Source organism: Rana temporaria, chromosome 3 (genome assembly GCF_905171775.1).
Source record: "Rana temporaria chromosome 3, aRanTem1.1, whole genome shotgun sequence".
Classification (NCBI taxonomy): domain Eukaryota; kingdom Metazoa; phylum Chordata; class Amphibia; order Anura; family Ranidae; genus Rana; species Rana temporaria.
In genome coordinates, this window is record NC_053491.1 from 460,918,089 (window position 1) to 460,937,116 (window position 19,028).

At 46.7% G+C, this 19,028-nt stretch overlaps 17 non-coding genes and 1 pseudogene across 17 annotated transcripts; 17 read left to right on the forward strand and 1 right to left on the reverse strand.

The window, feature by feature from the left end:
• Positions 1–2,623: 2,623 nt before the first annotated feature.
• On the reverse strand, positions 2,624–2,719 carry LOC120933992 (annotated as a pseudogene).
• Positions 2,720–4,588: 1,869 nt separating this feature from the next.
• TRNAI-AAU lies at positions 4,589–4,662 on the forward strand. The gene has a single exon. It is a non-coding gene; the product is annotated as a tRNA-Ile (tRNA).
• A 5,182-nt stretch (positions 4,663–9,844) lies between these two features.
• Positions 9,845–9,918, forward strand: TRNAT-AGU. Its single transcript has one exon. It is a non-coding gene; the product is annotated as a tRNA-Thr (tRNA).
• A 146-nt stretch (positions 9,919–10,064) lies between these two features.
• TRNAT-AGU lies at positions 10,065–10,138 on the forward strand. The gene has a single exon. It is a non-coding gene; the product is annotated as a tRNA-Thr (tRNA).
• Positions 10,139–10,610: 472 nt separating this feature from the next.
• On the forward strand, positions 10,611–10,692 carry TRNAS-GCU. Its single transcript has one exon. It is a non-coding gene; the product is annotated as a tRNA-Ser (tRNA).
• Positions 10,693–10,942: 250 nt separating this feature from the next.
• On the forward strand, positions 10,943–11,016 carry TRNAT-AGU. Its single transcript has one exon. It is a non-coding gene; the product is annotated as a tRNA-Thr (tRNA).
• Positions 11,017–14,685: 3,669 nt separating this feature from the next.
• On the forward strand, positions 14,686–14,767 carry TRNAS-GCU. The gene has a single exon. It is a non-coding gene; the product is annotated as a tRNA-Ser (tRNA).
• A 252-nt stretch (positions 14,768–15,019) lies between these two features.
• Positions 15,020–15,093, forward strand: TRNAT-AGU. The gene has a single exon. It is a non-coding gene; the product is annotated as a tRNA-Thr (tRNA).
• A 145-nt stretch (positions 15,094–15,238) lies between these two features.
• Positions 15,239–15,312, forward strand: TRNAT-AGU. The gene has a single exon. It is a non-coding gene; the product is annotated as a tRNA-Thr (tRNA).
• Positions 15,313–15,784: 472 nt separating this feature from the next.
• TRNAS-GCU lies at positions 15,785–15,866 on the forward strand. The gene has a single exon. It is a non-coding gene; the product is annotated as a tRNA-Ser (tRNA).
• Positions 15,867–16,118: 252 nt separating this feature from the next.
• Positions 16,119–16,192, forward strand: TRNAT-AGU. Its single transcript has one exon. It is a non-coding gene; the product is annotated as a tRNA-Thr (tRNA).
• Positions 16,193–16,337: 145 nt separating this feature from the next.
• TRNAT-AGU lies at positions 16,338–16,411 on the forward strand. The gene has a single exon. It is a non-coding gene; the product is annotated as a tRNA-Thr (tRNA).
• A 472-nt stretch (positions 16,412–16,883) lies between these two features.
• On the forward strand, positions 16,884–16,965 carry TRNAS-GCU. The gene has a single exon. It is a non-coding gene; the product is annotated as a tRNA-Ser (tRNA).
• Positions 16,966–17,217: 252 nt separating this feature from the next.
• TRNAT-AGU lies at positions 17,218–17,291 on the forward strand. The gene has a single exon. It is a non-coding gene; the product is annotated as a tRNA-Thr (tRNA).
• Positions 17,292–17,435: 144 nt separating this feature from the next.
• On the forward strand, positions 17,436–17,509 carry TRNAT-AGU. The gene has a single exon. It is a non-coding gene; the product is annotated as a tRNA-Thr (tRNA).
• A 472-nt stretch (positions 17,510–17,981) lies between these two features.
• On the forward strand, positions 17,982–18,063 carry TRNAS-GCU. The gene has a single exon. It is a non-coding gene; the product is annotated as a tRNA-Ser (tRNA).
• Positions 18,064–18,315: 252 nt separating this feature from the next.
• Positions 18,316–18,389, forward strand: TRNAT-AGU. The gene has a single exon. It is a non-coding gene; the product is annotated as a tRNA-Thr (tRNA).
• Positions 18,390–18,534: 145 nt separating this feature from the next.
• TRNAT-AGU lies at positions 18,535–18,608 on the forward strand. The gene has a single exon. It is a non-coding gene; the product is annotated as a tRNA-Thr (tRNA).
• The last annotated feature ends 420 nt before the right edge of the window (positions 18,609–19,028 follow it).

Consider the following 19,028-nt stretch of genomic DNA (forward strand, 5'->3'; position numbering starts at 1 on the left):
CCCCCCCTCCTTCGCTTATGGGTAGGTGGGAGAAGTTCCACATCTTTGGAGGTAATATTCCCTACCAGTTTTTTTTATATGGTTTGGGAGATATATGAACAATGTATTAATTATTTGTAAAGGCCATGTGTAGGAGATGTCTAGGTTCATGAATTATTTCAGTATAACAAGAAGAACCGTCAAACAGTGACCAATATAAAATGTTGTTTTTGAATCTCATCATAGTTGATGTTCTCCAGAACCTACAGAAAACTACTTCAGGGAACTCCAGGAAGAACATTGTCAGTTATTGGTTATCCAAGATGGATGATTGACAGGGCCAATCATATTGTGTCCTGTTCCCCTCTTCAGATAGCATTGCAAAAATGATTAAGATACCAATAAGAATAAAAATGATGGCGATTTCTATTTTTCTACCTGCTACAGTCAACAATAAATAAATACAATTAAAATCAATTATACCCATTTTGATTTCAGATACTTTATACCACAAGTTACTATCATGTGGCTGCAGATATGTTGGCAGGAAAACATCTACTTCAGGTACAATCTTGTTCCCTAGTTTCTTCAAAAAATAAATGCTGCAAGAAAACAAAAAAAAAAGCGCCCCTTCCATGTTTTGAATTGGGAGATATATTGATGATTTATTTATTTGTAAAGGCCATATGGAGGAGGTGTCTACCCAGATTATTTAAAGGGGAGTTCCACCCACAATTTCACTTTTTAAATATAAATACCCCTGTAATACACAAGCTTAATGTATTCTAGTAAAGTTAGTCTGTAAACTAAGGTCCGTTTTGTTAGGTTGTTACAGCATTTAGATAGTTTATAATCTAGAAATAGACCGTGGCCATCTTAAGTGTGGACATCATGAAGCCAGACTGTATGACTTCCTGGATTTCAGCTTTGCATATCTCGCACATGCTCAGTGCACAAGCAATGTAATAGGTTTCAGTCAGGTTTGCAAGGACTACTGGGAAACATGATGCCTATCCCAGAAACCCTTGCAAATAGCCTAGGCAAATAAGGAGGAGGAAGTAATGAAGGACTACAAAATAAAGGTATTTACAAGCAACAAATTAAATAAAAATTGTCCATTCTGAACACTATGAGATTAGAGCATGCAGCACAGACAAACATAAAAAAATGGGTGGAACTCCACTTTAAATAGTGGATTATTTAAATATTTAATGTGTAACATTCAAACAGTGACCATTTTAAAATTGAGTTTTTGGATCTCACTATAGTAGGTGTTGTTCTCTAGTACCTACATAAAGCCTCAGCAGGGAACTCCATACTTAAGGCAAAAAGTTGCCACTCTGCACATTGCACTAAAGCTATAAGTAAAGGAGAGTTTACCCACCTTAAAAAAAACTGTACAGATGAAAAAACTTGCAGTATGGAGAGCAAATAGGCCATAGAACGATTATCAGTTAGAGGTTATCCAAGCTGGATGATTGACAAGGACAGTCATATGTTTGATTTTTCTACCTGCTACAGTTGTTTTGGATTCAGACAAATGTCTGTGCTGAGAATCTGCACCTGGCCTAATTGGAAGTGTGAATATATGTACCTATTTTTTTTTTTAAAAGCCTGTGGCGTGCAAAACACAACAAAAACTTCAACCAGTGCAGGAAAAAATGCGCACACACATAAAGAGTAATACACAAAGAACTGTGACGGGTGCATCGTCAAATGGTCCTCGGAAATGGACCCAGCTCTGATCCCCCGGGCGTTAGGCTCCTGGCAGGGAAAAGAGTAATCTGTGGCCCATACAGCCAAAGCCATATGGACCCACCTTGGCCCAAGCAGCCGAAGCCACAAGGACCCAACATCCTCGGAGGGACTGCCGAAACAGAACCCTCCTCGGTGAGAGCAGGCAAACTAAGCCAGAAGGCCATGTCCACCTACTCCCAAGACTTTCAGAGCAGGCCCGAGGACCAGCACCCTACTCGCCACACATAAAAGTGCAGTGCACCAAACAAAAATAAGACAAAAACATGACAAACACGGGGGAAAATAAAAAAGAAAGAGGGGAGAAGGAAGGTGGGAGAGGTGAGTAGAAAGTGACCAACGTGCAATACGTTGGCCGGCCCTCCGGCCAGGAAACAAAAATTCCTCTGGTCCTAGCCAAAAAGCCCGGCCCTAGAGGCAGGTGTAAAAAGTGTGTGTGTGGAGATCAGTGACCTAAGGTGCCACACGATGAGTGCCCCTTTCAAACACTCGTGCAATGTATGGCACCCCTGGACTGCCACTCCAGGGGCACTATCTCCACAGGCGTTTCAACGGTCCCTGACCCCCGGTCCGGACCGGCAGCACCCTTCCCAGCCAGGAAGGTAGGAGAAGAGGTCGGGGAGAGCAAACCTAAGCAGGCTACTACCCACAACCTCCAACTCTCCCACCTAATTACATTCGGGAAATACTACCCGCCCCTCCCGGTAAATGGAGGAGCAAGGGTTCTCTCCCGAACAACTGACTGGGGCAGATACCACCAAATCCAGGCCAAAGCCCAGGGACCCGGCCTCTTGGCTTCGACCTCATGCCTCTCTGTCCCGATCAGAAGGCTTTCACCTCCACGCCAACAGGCTTAGCGTCCGCCGACTGCCATCCCGTTCTCCCTCTCACAGGGTACTGGGGACAGTCAGCATAGCACCACCTATTGGCAACTGATAAGAACAGATACTACACTTGATCTTAGCCAAAAGGCCATAGAAGAAGAAAACACAGTGACGCTTTGTTCAGATAAATGAATCTTCTTGTTTATTGCTTGGACATATAGCCCTTCTTATAGTAAAGCATGAGTCATTGTTTGCATAAGCATCACAGTTGTAGCTTGTGTTGTCATTCATGGATTGGTGATCTCTTATCTAAAATCTTCTGGTCAGATCTATCCAGTCTTTTGGACGTCTCAGCAAACCTTGTTTTCCTTGATGAAAGGGGGGGGGGGGGGGGGTCTAGTCAGCATTTTGAGAAAGGATACTTTAAAATGTATATAGTACATAATAGAAATAGCCATTTGATTTGAGTATTAAACAATCCATAACACAGTCAAGAATAGATAATGGAAACATTAAAAAAATTGATTATACCAATTTTGAATTATTCATACCATAAGGTACCATGATGTGGTTGCAGGTGTATTAGTAGGAAAGGTCTCTTAAAAAAAGTAGATGCTTGGGTTACAAACCAGTGGAGGGCTCTGCAGCTCTCGTCCAACCACATCTCTGGCTGGTGAAGCCTTCTTAACTAAGCTGTCCAGTCCTTGTGCAGTTGTTCCCCTTTAACATCACTCACACTTCATACTGTGACCAGTACCTTTCCTGGATGTAGGGGACAATTTTTCCCCAGTAGCGCTGCTCGTGGGCTAGCACTTCCTTCTGTTGCTGGTGGACATAGTCATATCATCCTAGGAAGACCTGTGTTGACACTATTCCCCTGTGCTGTATCCACAGTTTTCGCAGCCTTCTTCCGAATTCCCCTTGATGACAGCTGGTATCCAGACCTCAGATCCAGGCAGTGGTTTAGATGTCCCAGATTGCAGGAAGCATGCCACTGCTGCCACCAAATGTGATGGATCAACTTGGGCACCCTGTTTGGGTGCGTCCTTCTGCCAAAAAGTGCCTCCTGCCCTTCAAGCAGACCAAGAGCTAATACCAGCCCTTTTTCCCCAAGCATTGTACACAGACAAGATGTAGCGATAGAACCAAAGGAATGACTGTTTATTGAACAGAACTACAGGTTTTTATACACTTCAAAGGTAGGTCAGTCACCACATGAACAATAAAACCAAATATTTACCCAAAACATCACACAGTGGTATGGAGTTAACACAAGGCTAATCCCATCATGTAGGATCCTTCAAGAGTTAGCCAAATTAGCTAACAGGCATAAACAATAGGTGACTCAATTAACAACATTAACAATGAGAATGCATACCTAGGAGGCACACAATGGGAGAAACACAAACTTGAGTATTATGTCCACTAGACAAGTCATCAGAAGACAAGCAATGTTCCAGCAGTCTGATAAAGTGGAATTAATTTATTTTCATAGATTTCTTGTGGGATCCTGTTGATAAATATTTCTGTTCAAGTGAAGGAGCCTCTCCAACCCAGTCTGCAAGAGGGCCGACATATTCCATCTGACCATTACTCTGTACTAGATTAATATTACACCTTTTCATCCAGTCCAGAAGGAAAGCTTGATTGTCCTTATTCAGAAAATGAATTCAAACCATGCTCTTAGAGTTCATTATGTTGTCCATCATTATAGAATGATTTACTCTCTCCATGGGTAGGAGGCTTGCCCCTAGTCCTCTCCAAAATCCCCTGTCCTGGCTGGGTCTGTAGGACCTGCCTGCATTGCATAGAGAGGCACAGAGACCCAGTCTAAAATAAGTTATCCTCTGATTTCTCCTGTATTTAATTGCATTGTAATTGCACTGTTTGCCCTAACATTGTAAAACGCTGAGCAAACTGTTGGTGCTATATAAATCCTGTATAATAATACCAAAAATGACCAAACTATTGCAATTATTGAAATCAATTATTTCATTCACAGTTGGACCACAGTGTATTATTACATCACTGGCCGGTTAGCTCAGTTGGTTAGAGCGTGGTGCTAATAACGCCAAGGTCGCGGGTTCGATCCCCGTACGGGCCATATGATTTTGTCCATTAAAACAGCAGATTAATGCCCAAAACAAATTAATAAACAATACTTAGCTAGTTTTATTTTTAAGCTATTTATTAATTATCTGGAAGTTTGCTTTATTAAAGGAATACATAATATGACCTATCGGTCACTGAGACATTCTCACTGGATTAGTTGTTGGCAACCCTTAGCTATGAAGACAAGAGAGATCAGGCCCCAGAAACAAAAGTGAAACTAAATCAGAGGGGTGCACAGAAAAGGTTATTCTGTCTAAGGAAAGTAATAAGCATCTGCATGCAAACAGGACATTTAAATGGAATACAGGTCACCTTCCACAGGCTAGCAGACTATTGATGCCATTGCATTTTTCAATGTTCACATTTATAATTATAACTAAAAATCTTTTGCGTTGCCCCATCTGCTTTGAAACTACCAAGTCCCATCATGCACTGCAGTAAACTGCTCTACAGTATCAGCTGTGCAAAATATTGGATTGTCATACACTGAATCACAATTAGATGGCAACATTGCATCATTTGGCTGATCGTCTATATATATTTACAGCACATGAGAACCAACCAGACTATACAGTATGGTGTCCTTTTATGAAAGTGAGATCAGCCGCGATCCCGATTCTCACCGCTGATCTCAGGTCATACACAGTTTATGAAGCTGAGCTAATCAGCTGAGAACATGTTCTCCACTGATTACCTCAGCACAGTGCAAATCTGTAGCTGACTGTCACAGAAACGGTGGTTAGAGCGTTTATGAAGGTGCGATCTCAGCACCTCACTGGCGATCTGTGACAGAATTCTCACTTTCGGATTCACCATCTCTGAGGTGGAGAATCAGAGAGAGAAGCGCGAAGCTGGCTGAGTATTGTGGAGGAAGAAGGAAGTCTTTTGAGCGCAGAAGGGCGGAAGCCGCCTGGAAAAGAAGCCCTGCAGAGGATAACCTCATCATCTACAAGGCAATAACAACACGATATCATAAAGAAATCTTCAAAGCCAAGAAACATCATTTTTCTATGGCGATTAACAGCGCCCTAAACCGCCCCCGCGAACTCTTCAAGATGGTCACCCAGACCATGAATCCAGGATGTCTTGAAGTCCCCAACTCAGACACCCAAGAGTTCTGCAATGAACTATCGGATTTCTTCATCAACAAAATTGAAAGAATCCGGGAAAGCATCATGCAAAACAATACCCCCCTCAACCCCACCGTCAATCAACCACAAAACACCCACAGAAACGCTCTACAATCAACAAAGTTCACTCTGGAACCGATCTCCATCGATACCACAAAAAATATCATTGGTGCGTTGCGGAACAGCACATCGCCCAATGATATCATCCCCACCAAACTGCTGAAGGAATGTGCCGACATCCTGGCACCACCCATCACACAGCTTATAAACCAGTCATTTAAGGAAGGCACAGTGCCATCCCTGTTGAAAGAGGGCACAATCCAGCCCATCTTGAAAAAACCTAACCTGGATCCCAAGGACCCAACTCACCGCCGTCCCATAACAGGCCTAAATGTTCTCTCCAAGATAATGGAGAAAGTAGTGGTACAACAGCTGCAACAGCATCTAGATACCCACAATCTACTGGATCCATTACAATCAGGCTTCTGTCCCGGACACGGGACAGAAACGGCCTTACTCAAAATATGGGACGATGCCCTCGAGGCCGCAGACGAAGGAGAATCTTGTCTCCTGGTTCTGCTGGACCTAAGCGCAGCCTTTGACACGGTAGACCACAAACTGTTACTGATGCGACTAGCCAAGGTAGCAGAAGTCGCAGAAGGTGATTTACCATGGTTTTTTTCCTTTCTTGAAAACCGATCACAAACAGTTAAATTGGGTTGTTTCACGTCGGAAAAGCGCACGGTGTCATGTGGAGTCCCCCAAGGATCCCCCCTGTCACCGGTGCTTTTCAACATCTATCTTCGCCCTCTCTTTGATATTATCAGTAGCCAAGAACTACTCTATCACTCTTATGCGGACGATACGCAACTGTATTTTCGCATCTGCAACAAAAAGGATCATCATCTCAGTTTAGAGAAATGTCTCTCTTTGATAGAAAACTGGATGACTAAGAGTTATCTTAAACTCAACAGTTCAAAAACAGAACTCCTTATGTTTCACGCCAGCCAAAAGAGTCAACTGGCAACAACCTGGACACCCCCGCCCATTCCGGGCCAAATCATCAACCCTAGCTCCAAAGTCAAAAGTCTCGGGGTCATCTTCGACACCTTCATGACAATGGACGCACAAATAGGGTCAGTAGTCAGCGGAGCGCACCATCTGTTGCGCCTACTACGCAGACTTATTCCATTTATCCCCAAAGAAGACGTAGCAGTCGTGGTGGGAACAATCGTGAATTCCAGACTGGACTATGCTAACGCCCTGTACCTCGGACTCCCAAAGTACCAAATCTCCCGTCTGCAAGTCGTTCAGAATACGGCCGCCAGACTGGTGACTGGGAAAAAAAATGGGAATCAATCTCACCTTCGTTGAGAACCCTTCACTGGCAAGACAGAATTGCATTTAAAGCACTCTGCCTGACACATAAGTGCATCCATGGGAAGGCTCCGCAATATCTTTGCGACAAGATAGAACCTCACAATTCGAATCGCGTTCTGCGATCCACCGACCAAAATCTGGTCAGGGTACCAAAAACCAAATACAAGTCCAAAGGAGAAAGAAGGTTTGCTTTTCAGGGTCCTAGACTATGGAACGCTTTACCAACCAGCATTCGGTTGGAGGAAAACCACCTGACTTTCAGAAGACGGATCAAAACTCTGCTCTTTTGATGTCATGAGACACGAACAACTAGCGCCCAGAAGCGATTCAGTTCGCATGCGCCGCGCTTTATAAGTTTTTCATTCATTCATTCATTCATGCTTCACACACAAGCCCGTACAGTCAGAACACATCTTCCCCACTATTACACACCCCAAAATTAGCAGGTTAGGAATTTATAGTGTTATATAAATATATGTGTGTGTGTTTATTTTTATACGTATATATCTATATAGATATATAGATATATACGTATAAAAATAAACACACACACACATATATAATTCTACCTGCATTAAAATGCTATTATTAAAGTCATTTTTATATCATTTCTGATTTATTAGTAACAAAAAAATTGTAAACCCTAAAATATGTTTTACACATGGACTATTCTATTACAGTTATACAGGGTTTATATTTGTATACTTTATTAAAAAATATATTTAATGATTATAAATGTATTTTTCATTTATATGAATGGTGTATAGCTGCATTAGATATGTGGATTCCATTCATATACTATACACCATTCACATTTAAATAGGCACATGTATGAGCTTTAAATATTGATAAAAACAATGTTTTTTAATAATTAGGTTAATGTATATTGTTTGGTGGGAATGTAACTTTATTATTTTATTAATATGTGGTGTATAATGTGTGCTGATTCGTGTTCAACTTTTGTATTTCACTTCCTCGTACTGTAATCCCGCTACATCACGCGAGATTACAGTGAGAGAAGCAGTTCTCAGGAGTTTCCAGCCGTTTGTAGATCGCTCCTCATCTCCTCATCTCACCATGAGAACCGATCTACAAAGTTTTATAAACAGGCAGAAGATAGTCACCGCTCCAATTAAGTATGTGGATGAATCCGTATCCTCTCAGAGAAACCCAGGTGCCGGCAATGCACAAAGCAATTGTAGAAAGAAATGTTTGGACAGCCGCACTCTGGAAAAACCTTCTTGGTTGCCTTTTATTGATAAAAGTATTCAAACACCACACATCACAGCAAAGACAGGGGCATACAGTTGACGTTTCGCACTACAATCAGTGCTTACTCATAGCTCAGTGCTATGAGTAAGCACTGATTGTAGTGCGAAACGTCAGCTGTATGCCCCTGTCTTTGCTGTGATGTGTGGTGTTTGAATACTTTTATCAATAAAAGGCAACCGAGAAAGTTTTTCCAGAGTGCAGCTGTCCAAACATTTCTTTCATAAACAGGCACTCAGAGGAGAGCGATCTCCCCAGAGAATGCCTGAGAACTGAAAAGCGGTATTTTACCGCACTTTCATAAAAGGACACCTATATGTGTGTCTGGGTGTGTGTATCTAAATATACATTATGGGACAGTTAGCTATAGTTTGATACACACACACACATTATATATATATATATATATATATATATATATATATATATATATATATATATATATATTGTAGTAGAAATTCTGGCTGTTTGCAGAGCAGACAGACAGATATCTTGTGTCTCATTCATCTTAATGAAATAATCTCACACCAGCTTGTTCTCAAGTCACCATCCCAGTCATCACTGGTCTCCGACGCCCTCACAGGCAGTTTTATTAAAGACTCAGTAGGAAGTGATGTCACAATATGTGACCGCCTCCATAGGAAGTGAGCTCACAGGGTGTCAGCTCCACCCAGCAGATGCCCATATACGGAAGCCCTTCCAACAGGGATTCAATACAGTAATATTCAATAACAATATAATACAACAACACCACAATACAGCAATATAACAACACGATACGATACAGTAATAATCAATAACAATACAGCAATATAATAACAACAATAGGGTACAGTTCCTGATGAGGAGCTTATCTGCAGGCGTAAGCTCACATCACAAAACAGTATTGATCAGGTACTGAGAGATGACAGGAGCGCACACCAGCTAAATTGACAATGCGTTTGCAGAGCAGACGCACCGGGAAGGCGAATATCTGTGCATCACATAGGGGCCCTTTCGCCGGCCGACACCCCCCCTCCACAAACACCCTTCTCCAAATCAGGAAGTGTATCTCCACCAGTCTGTCTGCCCCAGTCAGCTTTCTAGAGCGGGCTGAGGGAGAACCAACCATGGGTGACACTATGACAATACATAATAAATACATCTTGAAATTTCCACCACAATATATATATATATATATATATATATATATATATATATATATATATATATATACAGTGGAACCTCGGTTTACGAGTAACTCAGTTAACAAAACAAGCAACTTTTTTAAAACAATTCTGACTCCGTATAAGTGTTGTCTCGCAAAACGAGCAGAATTCAATCTAATGGGGCCTGCAGTACCGCATTTGGCCTGAGGTGGTGGGAGGGCGCCACAAAGGGCCTGGTCCCCAGCGAGGTGCTGTGGCTTAGTTGGTCAAAGCGCCTGTCTAGTAAACAGGAGATCCTGAGTTCAAATCTCAGCAGTGCCTAACGTGGAGTCTTTCCATTTAGAAAGTTTTCAGTACTGCGCAAGCTTAACGTCTCCCAAGCGTGGTAGGTCTCCAACCCACGCAAGAAATTGCCCCCCCCCCCAAGATTTGAAGAAAACTCTCACAAAGGGCCTGGTCCCCAGCGAGGCGCTGTGGCTTAGTTGGTCAAAGCGCCTGTCTAGTAAACAGGAGATCCTGAGTTCAAATCTCAGCAGTGCCTGCCGTGGAGTCCTTCCATTTATAACGTTTTTGGTCTTGCCCAAGCCCAATGTCACCCCCGAGCCTCCCAAGCGTGGCAGATTTCCAACCCAGCGCTGGACTCACGGAAAAACCCTGCCACCAAAGATTTGAAAAATTCTCCCTGTACATACCAGCCCATTGGGCTAAAGATCGGCCCTGGATGCCCTCTCAATGGAGGGGACTTGGTCTTTGGAGGGAGCACGCCTCACCATCAACATTCTGGAGCGCAGAACAATTCAGGCGTCCCTTCAAAGTTGGATACCTCTTCTTCTGTGAGAACCGCAGATGGGAATCCAGTCAGAAGGAAGCAGATTGTCCCAGGAGGACGTGGTGCTCAGACCTGCTCAGACTCCTGCCAGACTCTCCGTGTGCCCTTCCAGTTTGTCGCCATCTAGCTAGGCCTTTCTCAAACACCACAGAAAAGAAACTGCAGAAGGGCGGAGAGCACAGGTGACGAGGTGGCCGAGTGGTTAAGGCGATGGACTGCTGATCCATTGTGCTCTGCACGCATGGGTTCGAATCCCATTCTCGTCGGTAGTTTAGTTGGCGTTCGATGTAAACGTGCTGGACGTGAAGCATCTCGCGACCCATGGCCTTATGCACACAGAAAAAGGCACAGTCATCCTAGACGCAGACAATCTACCTCCATCCTGTGCCACCCCCCATAAAATACAGCTCATCTTGAGCCCTGTCCACTTTTCATATCTGCACCTAGCACCCCTCCCCACTGCTGCTCTCACCTTTGCACTTGATCGGGTGGCCTGGGCCTTCGATCCCCACGTGAGGCGCTGTGGCTTAGTTGGTCAAAGCGCCTGTCTAGTAAACAGGAGATCCTGAGTTCAAATCTCAGCAGTGCCTGCCGTGGAGTCCTTCCATTTATAACGTTTGTAACGGCTACCCAGCTAGGGAGACGGTCTCAGCCGTTGGAGAAGTCCTTTTCCCTGGCAAGCTACGATATCCAAGTATCCCTGTCCAATAGATCTAGAGAGAGAGAGAGAATTCCCCTTCCCGAACGAGACAAGGCTACGTTGAAGGGTCAAACAAGACTGTCTTTTATTGCACATTTCACCTCGCTTTTTATATGGTTACAAACTTACATGAACAATGACACTCTCCGCCCCCCCCCTTCACACACATACTTTGAAATAATGACATTCCCTTGAATCAATCAGTCTCTAGACGTTCGGCTCCAACCTTATATTTAACATGACTTGATCAGACAATAGAATTCAATTAACCTTTAAAACAATTATACACTCCCACATAACAGCCTCCGTATGTTGAGGGGATTAACTACACAAAGGAGAGTCCATTAGCTATGCAAAGGGAATATTAGCATTCAGCAGTGAAAAAGTCCCTTGTATAATTAACCCTTTGAGCTCAGAATACAAGTCATGCAGTCCTCTGTAGGCAGAATGGTTTATAGGTCCGTTACACTACTCCCCTTTTGTGGAACACTCTGGCATACCCGTATTGATCCTTTTTGGGTCAACTTGGGGATGTCCGGTCTGCTGTTAAGGTAAACGTTCCGTTTGCCTGGACAGTCCGTCGGCCGTCCTATTGGCTTACCAGGTCGGTAGCTGATGGTGAAGGTGAATAATGGAATTCAATTCTGGAACAGTCACTTGCTTTGCTCTCTCAATGGCTCCCAAAACCTGTTGCTGATGCTCTTGGGACAGATACGGCACCACCTGGATGCAAATGCCATTTAATCTTTTGACATTTTCCGCCTGTTTGTGCATTTCAATGTTCAAGCCACGGGACATCTCATAATACATGACGTAGTGTCGTTGCATCTCTGATTTCTCACTGGCCAACTTGTCACATTCCCATTTTAGACTGTGATATTGTGCCGGATCTACAGTACATGTCGGGGAAGGTAGTCTTACCCGGGTCTCAGCAGCAAGCGAGTTGATTCCAGCAACGCGGGTGGTCACGGGACAAGCAGCAGCAGGTGTAGGTAAATAAGCCAAAGTCAGAGGGCCAATGTCGTTGCCCAGCACCACCTCGGCAGGTAGGTTGTCCATGATACCAACTGTGGTCTTTCCTGACCCGGCTCCCCAGTCTAAGTGCACCCGGGCGGTGGGTACGCCAAATACAGCACCCCCTGCGACCCGGACGGCAACTGTGCGAGTGGACACGTTCTCTGGCTTTACCAGATGTTTTTGAATCAGAGTGATAGTAGTCCCGGAATCTCTTAGGCCTTGTGCTACTTGTCCATTCACCCGTGCCTCCTGACGGTGATGCTGACGGTTATCCGGAGAGGTAGCTTGTATTGGGTCTGCCTCATACCAAATTCCCAGACATTCCTCAGGGCCCCCCTCGGTCTCCAGGCAGTGGGCCACAGAGGGACGTGATGGAGTGACCTCTGTGTTGGGTGTTGTGCGTCTCCAGTTGTTATCTGTAGCTCTCAAAGGGCAATAACGAGCAATATGTCCCGTGTCGCTGCAGTGATGGCACGTCACCCTAGGCAAATCCCGGGGGTAGTTGCTAGTCCCCTGAGGACGTGGTGGGACTGGAGCCCGAAACTCTGGGCGTGGGGTGACGGTTGGAGTACGCGGTTCTACCTTCTGAGCCAGCCGCGTAGTACCCTGGCTTACTTTCCTTGTCTCCGCGTACTCATCTGCTAGCCGAGCCGCCTCGTTTAAGTTAGCGGGACGGCGATCTCGTACCCAGTCTTGTATGTCTGCGGCCAGGTCTTGGAAGAAATGTTCCATTAGGAACAGCTGCAATACTTCCTCCCCGGTGTTGGCCTTGCACCCTTGGACCCAAAGGGATGCCACCCTTTGTAACTGGTTGGCCCATTCCATGTGGGAGTCCACAGCCTTCTTCTTGGACTCCCGGAAGCACCGGCGGTAGGCTTCTGGCGTTACGGCATATCGGGTTAGCAGCACCTTCTTAACTTGCTGGTATTGTAAAATATCCTCTGGAGCGAGAGCCCGAAAGGCTTCATTGGCTTTGCGCGACAATTTCCCCGACAAAATAGTGACCCATTGGTCTGGTGGTACCTGGTGTAGTGAGCACTGCCTCTCAAAATCCGCCAAATATCCATCGATTTCCTCCTCACTTTCTACAAAAGCTTTAAATGCAGTGAACGGTATTTTCTTTCCTGTAGCCGCGGGTGGGGGGGGGTAGGAACTGCATGTGTAATGGGCTGTCTCGCTCTTACCAGTTCCAGTTCTTGTCCCCTCTTCGTTTGTATCTCTTCCCGTGCTTCCCGGAACAGCTGGTTTATTAGTTACACGGATGTTTCTGGATACAAGGATAATCTCCGCTGCACAATCCCAGTAATTACATCTTCCTCCCTGACCGTTACAAGGGGCTCAGTTCCTTCCATGGATCCATCCATTTCGTCCAGCTCCAGCAGGTCAGCTATCAGCTCCCTCCATGGTCTGTTGCTGGCGCTCCTACCACTACTCTCTAATAAATCTTTTAGTGTGGATCTTTTCAGCCTGGCGTACTGCGACTCCATTCAGCACTTGCTCTTTGGATAAAAGGACCATCCCAGTGCTGCCAACCAATGTAACAGCTACCCAGCTAGGGAGAGGGTCTCAGCCGTTGGAGAAGTCCTTTTCCCTGGCAAGCTGCGATATGCAAGTACCGCCGGTATCCCCGTCCAATACATCCAGAGAGAGAGAGAGAATTCCCCTTCCCGAACGAGACAAGGCTACGTTGAAGGGTCAAACAAGACTGACTTTTATTGCACATTTCACCTCGCTTTTTAAATGGTTACAAACTTACATGAACAATGACACTCTCCGCCCCCCCTTCACACACATACTTTGAAATAATGACATTCCCTTGAATCAATCAGTCTCTAGACGTTCGGCTCCAACCTTATATTTAACATGACTTGATCAGACAATAGAATTCAATTAACCTTTAAAACAATTATACACTCCCACATAACAGCCTCCGTATGTTGAGGGGATTAACTACACAAAGGAGAGCCCATTAGCTATGCAAAGGGAATATTAGCATTCAGCAGTGAAAAAGTCCCTTGTATAATTAACCCTTTGAGCTCAGAATACAAGTCATGCAGTCCTCTGTAGGCAGAATGGTTCATAGGTCCGTTACAACATTTTTGGTCTTGCCCAAGCCCAATGTCACCCCCGAGCCTCCCAAGCATGGCAGATTTCCAACCCAGCGCTGGACTCACAGAAAAACCCTGCCACCAAAGATTTGAAAAATTCTCCCTGTACATACCAGCCCATTGGGCTAAAGATCGGCCCTGGATGCCCTCTCAATGGAGGGGACTTGGTCTTTGGAGGGAGCACGCCTCACCATCAACATTCTGGAGCGCAGAACAATTCAGGCGTCCCTTCAAAGTTGGATACCTCTTCTTCTGTGAGAACCGCAGATGGGAATCCAGTCAGAAGGAAGCAGATTGTCCCAGGAGGACGTGGTGCTCAGACCTGCTCAGACTCCTGCCAGACTCTCCGTGTGCCCTTCCAGTTTGTCGCCATCTAGCTAGGCCTTTCTCAAACACCACAGAAAAGAAACTGCAGAAGGGCGGAGAGCACAGGTGACGAGGTGGCCGAGTGGTTAAGGCGATGGACTGCTAATCCATTGTGCTCTGCACGCATGGGTTCGAATCCCATTCTCGTCGGTAGTTTAGTTGGCGTTCGATGTAAACGTGCTGGACGTGAAGCATCTCGCGACCCCATGGCCTTATGCACACAGAAAAAAGGCACAGTCATCCTAGACGCAGACAATCTACCTCCATCCTGTGCCACCCCCCATAAAATACAGCTCATCTTGAGCCCTGTCCACTTTTCATATCTGCACCTAGCACCCCTCCCCACTGCTGCTCTCACCTTTGCACTTGATCGGGTGGCCTGGGCCTTTGATCCCCACGTGAGGTGCTGTGGCTTAGTTGGTCAAAGCGCCTGTCTAGTAAACAGGAGATCCTGAGTTCAAATCTCAGCAGTGCCTAACGTGGAGTCTTTCCATTTAGAAAGTTTTCAGTACTGCGCAAGCTTAACGTCTCCCAAGCGTGGTAGGTCTCCAACCCACGCAAGAAATTGCCCCCCCCCCAAGATTTGAAGAAAACCCTCACAAAGGGCCTGGTCCCCAGCGAGGCGCTGTGGCTTAGTTGGTCAAAGCGCCTGTCTAGTAAACAGGAGATCCTGAGTTCAAATCTCAGCAGTGCCTGCCGTGGAGTCCTTCCATTTATAACGTTTTTGGTCTTGCCCAAGCCCAATGTCACCCCCGAGCCTCCCAAGCGTGGCAGATTTCCAACCCAGCGCTGGACTCACGGAAAAACCCTGCCACCAAAGATTTGAAAAATTCTCCCTGTACATACCAGCCCATTGGGCTAAAGATCGGCCCTGGATGCCCTCTCAATGGAGGGGACTTGGTCTTTGGAGGGAGCACGCCTCACCATCAACATTCTGGAGCGCAGAACAATTCAGGCGTCCCTTCAAAGTTGGATACCTCTTCTTCTGTGAGAACCGCAGATGGGAATCCAGTCAGAAGGAAGCAGATTGTCCCAGGAGGACGTGGTGCTCAGACCTGCTCAGACTCCTGCCAGACTCTCCGTGTGCCCTTCCAGTTTGTCGCCATCTAGCTAGGCCTTTCTCAAACACCACAGAAAAGAAACTGCAGAAGGGCGGAGAGCACAGGTGACGAGGTGGCCGAGTGGTTAAGGCGATGGACTGCTAATCCATTGTGCTCTGCACGCATGGGTTCGAATCCCATTCTCGTCGGTAGTTTAGTTGGCGTTCGATGTAAACGTGCTGGACGTGAAGCATCTCGCGACCCCATGGCCTTATGCACACAGAAAAAAGGCACAGTCATCCTAGACGCAGACAATCTACCTCCATCCTGTGCCACCCCCCATAAAATACAGCTCATCTTGAGCCCTGTCCACTTTTCATATCTGCACCTAGCACCCCTCCCCACTGCTGCTCTCACCTTTGCACTTGATCAGGTGGCCTGGGCCTTTGATCCCCACGTGAGGTGCTGTGGCTTAGTTGGTCAAAGCGCCTGTCTAGTAAACAGGAGATCCTGAGTTCAAATCTCAGCAGTGCCTAACGTGGAGTCTTTCCATTTAGAAAGTTTTCAGTACTGCGCAAGCTTAACGTCTCCCAAGCGTGGTAGGTCTCCAACCCACGCAAGAAATTGCCCCCCCCCCAAGATTTGAAGAAAACTCTCACAAAGGGCCTGGTCCCCAGCGAGGCGCTGTGGCTTAGTTGGTCAAAGCGCCTGTCTAGTAAACAGGAGATCCTGAGTTCAAATCTCAGCAGTGCCTGCCGTGGAGTCCTTCCATTTATAACGTTTTTGGTCTTGCCCAAGCCCAATGTCACCCCCGAGCCTCCCAAGCGTGGCAGATTTCCAACCCAGCGCTGGACTCACGGAAAAACCCTGCCACCAAAGATTTGAAAAATTCTCCCTGTACATACCAGCCCATTGGGCTAAAGATCGGCCCTGGATGCCCTCTCAATGGAGGGGACTTGGTCTTTGGAGGGAGCACGCCTCACCATCAACATTCTGGAGCGGAGAACAATTCAGGCGTCCCTTCAAAGTTGGATACCTCTTCTTCTGTGAGAACCGCAGATGGGAATCCAGTCAGAAGGAAGCAGATTGTCCCAGGAGGACGTGGTGCTCAGACCTGCTCAGACTCCTGCCAGACTCTCCGTGTGCCCTTCCAGTTTGTCGCCATCTAGCTAGGCCTTTCTCAAACACCACAGAAAAGAAACTGCAGAAGGGCGGAGAGCACAGGTGACGAGGTGGCCGAGTGGTTAAGGCGATGGACTGCTAATCCATTGTGCTCTGCACGCATGGGTTCGAATCCCATTCTCGTCGGTAGTTTAGTTGGCGTTCGATGTAAACGTGCTGGACGTGAAGCATCTCGCGACCCCATGGCCTTATGCACACAGAAAAAAGGCACAGTCATCCTAGACGCAGACAATCTACCTCCATCCTGTGCCACCCCCCATAAAATACAGCTCATCTTGAGCCCTGTCCACTTTTCATATCTGCACCTAGCACCCCTCCCCACTGCTGCTCTCACCTTTGCACTTGATCGGGTGGCCTGGGCCTTTGATCCCCACGTGAGGTGCTGTGGCTTAGTTGGTCAAAGCGCCTGTCTAGTAAACAGGAGATCCTGAGTTCAAATCTCAGCAGTGCCTAACGTGGAGTCTTTCCATTTAGAAAGTTTTCAGTACTGCGCAAGCTTAACGTCTCCCAAGCGTGGTAGGTCTCCAACCCACGCAAGAAATTGCCCCCCCCCAAGATTTGAAGAAAACTCTCACAAAGGGCCTGGTCCCCAGCGAGGCGCTGTGGCTTAGTTGGTCAAAGCGCCTGTCTAGTAAACAGGAGATCCTGAGTTCAAATCTCAGCAGTGCCTGCCGTGGAGTCCTTCCATTTATAACGTTTTTGGTCTTGCCCAAGCCCAATGTCACCCCCGAGCCTCCCAAGCGTGGCAGATTTCCAACCCAGCGCTGGACTCACGGAAAAACCCTGCCACCAAAGATTTGAAAAATTCTCCCTGTACATACCAGCCCATTGGGCTAAAGATCGGCCCTGGATGCCCTCTCAATGGAGGGGACTTGGTCTTTGGAGGGAGCACGCCTCACCATCAACATTCTGGAGCGCAGAACAATTCAGGCGTCCCTTCAAAGTTGGATACCTCTTCTTCTGTGAGAACCGCAGATGGGAATCCAGTCAGAAGGAAGCAGATTGTCCCAGGAGGACGTGGTGCTCAGACCTGCTCAGACTCCTGCCAGACTCTCCGTGTGCCCTTCCAGTTTGTCGCCATCTAGCTAGGCCTTTCTCAAACACCACAGAAAAGAAACTGCAGAAGGGCGGAGAGCACAGGTGACGAGGTGGCCGAGTGGTTAAGGCGATGGACTGCTAATCCATTGTGCTCTGCACGCATGGGTTCGAATCCCATTCTCGTCGGTAGTTTAGTTGGCGTTCGATGTAAACGTGCTGGACGTGAAGCATCTCGCGACCCCATGGCCTTATGCACACAGAAAAAAGGCACAGTCATCCTAGACGCAGACAATCTACCTCCATCCTGTGCCACCCCCCATAAAATACAGCTCATCTTGAGCCCTGTCCACTTTTCATATCTGCACCTAGCACCCCTCCCCACTGCTGCTCTCACCTTTGCACTTGATCGGGTGGCCTGGGCCTTTGATCCCCACGTGAGGTGCTGTGGCTTAGTTGGTCAAAGCGCCTGTCTAGTAAACAGGAGATCCTGAGTTCAAATCTCAGCAGTGCCTAACGTGGAGTCTTTCCATTTAGAAAGTTTTTAGTCTTGCGCAAGCTTAATGTCTCCCAAGCGTGGTAGGTCTCCAACCCACGCAAGAAATTGCCCCCCCCCCAAGATTTGAAGAAAACTCTCACAAAGGGCCTGGTCCCCAGCGAGGCGCTGTGGCTTAGTTGGTCAAAGCGCCTGTCTAGTAAACAGGAGATCCTGAGTTCAAATCTCAGCAGTGCCTGCCGTGGAGTCCTTCCATTTATAACGTTTTTGGTCTTGCCCAAGCCCAATGTCACCCCCGAGCCTCCCAAGCGTGGCAGATTTCCAACCCAGCGCTGGACTCACGGAAAAACCCTGCCACCAAAGATTTGAAAAATTCTCCCTGTACATACCAGCCCATTGGGCTAAAGATCGGCCCTGGATGCCCTCTCAATGGAGGGGACTTGGTCTTTGGAGGGAGCACGCCTCACCATCAACATTCTGGAGCGCAGAACAATTCAGGCGTCCCTTCAAAGTTGGATACCTCTTCTTCTGTGAGAACCGCAGATGGGAATCCAGTCAGAAGGAAGCAGATTGTCCCAGGAGGACGTGGTGCTCAGACCTGCTCAGACTCCTGCCAGACTCTCCGTGTGCCCTTCCAGTTTGTCGCCATCTAGCTAGG